Genomic DNA, 2,791 nt, shown 5'->3' with positions numbered 1-2,791 from the left:
CAATGCTAGTGGCAAGTTTAAAAACAGTAACCACAAGACCAAAATGCCTAGGAAGGGGAGCCCCACTGCACTGAAATCACATGCTAGTCCAAATGGGGAGATATTCCCACTAAGGCCATGTACAGAGGGAATATTCTCAGCTAAATCCAGGATTGAAAGGAAATAGGAGATGGATCTCATTATTGTCACAAAGCCAGGTGGAGGTAACATGGATGGTCATACCAAGTGGGGAAACATCACAAAGTGCCTAGATACTCTCCTACAAGATGCACCTGGGACACTGGTGAATCATGGGAGAACAAAACACAAGGACCCTCAGTCAGCTTGTGAGCAAGCTGCTGGCTGGCATCACTAGTGGGCCATTCTGACCATCCTCTGGGCTCCTGAGAGGCAAGAGGGTGCTCTTCCTAAAACAGCTGAGAGTGACTTGCTGCTTATGACTGCCCCACAACCAAGTTCCTCTGTTGGAACACACCAGAAATTTGTCTTCACCTTCACCAAAATTGTTGTCAGTTGTGTGAAAATCCCAAAACATCTCACTGATGCCTAGTTCAAGAAGAAGCCAGCTCCATGCACCCCAACACAGGGAAGTGAGATCTTCAACACAGCAAAGGAGAAATAGGAGATTACAGAGCCGTACAAAGTTGACCAGAATGCTGTGGACTTGCAAATTCTGCCCTAAGCCTCCGCTATGTAGCTGCTCTCACACATGGAGTTGAACATCACAGATTGTTCTAAATTCCTTACAAAGAACCTAACTAATCATTAATGACTGATTTACTTTCTAAAAGTGGGGACTCAGGGACCTTGCCTCCACTCACCCACTTGCAGGACACCAGGGTAAGCGCCTCCTTAAATGTTGGGCCCTAGACTCCTTGCTCTGCTTCACATCAGCCCCCGCCCTGAGAGTGAAGGGGAGAGACAGGTTAGAAGTCACAGTTGTGACCTTAGGCCCAAGGCTGCCACTCCATCCTGCCTATGATGGGTCTTCAGGGGTACCTCAGGCTGTAGGCGTAGACAGTGTGACTATTGGGATCCCTGATTCCTCCTCACACCCTTGAGCGTCATCCAGCCTAAGCAGAACTCCTGCCCTACATGCATGTGGTCTAGAATCCAAAGTTATCCTTACCCCCAAACGCCTTCCTCTGGCCCATCATATCCTGGGATCTCAGCTCCATGAGAGGCCTGCACATTTCTGATAAACCTGTGACCACGAAGACAGTTGTTTGAGCCTTGACTCAAAACCCTCCCTGGCTGTGTGACTTGGAGACATCAGTTACCCTCTCTGTGTCCCTTCATCTGTTAGAGCAATATTCAGGTGTAGTTTCCTGAGCTGTTGTGAGGAGACCATCGATAAGGAGGGTTTGTAATCTGGAGCTCTACAACGCTACACTTAGGTGACATCTAGAAATTGTCTGTAATCTCTTGGAGCTCTGGTCCCAACCTCCTGAGTACATGTCCCAGATCCCAAGCCCCACAAGGCCAGTGTCCCACAACTAGACCCTCAAAGAGAGTTCTGTCTTCTGACCCTCTGGGTGCACTCAGGGAGGAGGGGTGAAGGTAGGGTACACAATTATCCCTCCTTTGCCTTTGCCAAACTGTCCTGAGAACGCTGTCCAGTCCTCAGTGCTGAAGTGGCAAGGGACCCTCAGGCTGCCTGACCCCACTTGTGCCTGTCATCGCCCCCAGTCTTCAGCCAAGACCTGGACAAAATGCAGGATGTGTCCACACTGACCTAATACTCAGTGTGCCCCAGATTCCTCAGCAGTTGTGACTACCACGGGCTTGAACCTGAAGTGTCCCAGGAGGTCCCCGCTTACCTGGGAAGATCAAAGAAGGCTAGGCTGCACTTGAACCTGTGGCCTGCATCTGGCACGGGTAGAAATTTACCCACTATGGACACTGCCATTGCCCAATACAGATTTTTCCTGACTTGTGTTCAGAGGCTGAGGCATGGGAAAGTCTCCTTTTCAGGGGCTCAACACCACCCCACCTTCATCCAAACCACTCAGACTCCTCTATCTTTAGGTCCCAAGACTGTTACTCCGCCAGAGCACATCCCCCGCAATATATACCCCCTATACTCTAGGTGATGCCCCCACCTTGCAGCTTCAATGGACAGCCACACCCCTTATGCTCCAAGGTGGAATGCGATGGCAACGAGGTTGGGGAACATCAAGAAACCTAAGGAAGCCCGTACAACTCAGCCTGTGGGTAGTGGCTAGTGCAGAAAAGAAAGGGGTATGACTCCAGGCTCAACAGCTAGATATGCACAGATACACCGGCCCTGGCAGCTCTCTGGCCCGCGACCACTATCGTCCCAGCTACCGCCCAAGACTGTTTATGCCTCCTCTGGCGGCCACGGGCCGCGCGGTGTCCAGCCTGCAGATCGGCGGGAACACAAGTCGGGCAGAATGGTTTGCGTGGCTTGGCCGACCCCTACTGGCCAAAGACGCGTGTGACCACCGGGCCGGCGCCCGTGACCACTAGAGGGCGCTCCGCGCGGCGCGAGGCTCGCGGAGGATTGGAGCACGGCTCTGGCGGGACTTGGCCGGGACGGCGAGGCTGTCCCGTGTAGGTGAGAGCGAGTCCTGTGAACATCGCCAAACGGCGGGAAGGAGCGTCGAGAGAAGGGGGCCAAGCAGGCGACCAGATGGGCAGGTGTCCCCGGTGCCAGAACATGGGTGACAGGCAGCGTAGTGCCCAAATGCAACTGTCCCGGGGCAGTTTCCGCGGTGCCCCTGCCCCACGCTTCCAGTGGCCCCAGGGGCGGCGATCCCCCCACAGCAGC

This window comes from Condylura cristata, unplaced genomic scaffold, assembly GCF_000260355.1.
Source record: "Condylura cristata isolate star-nosed mole 26May11 unplaced genomic scaffold, ConCri1.0 scaffold00017, whole genome shotgun sequence".
Classification (NCBI taxonomy): domain Eukaryota; kingdom Metazoa; phylum Chordata; class Mammalia; order Eulipotyphla; family Talpidae; genus Condylura; species Condylura cristata.
The sequence above is the reverse complement of the archived record's forward strand: the minus strand, read 5'-3'. Positions refer to the sequence as shown.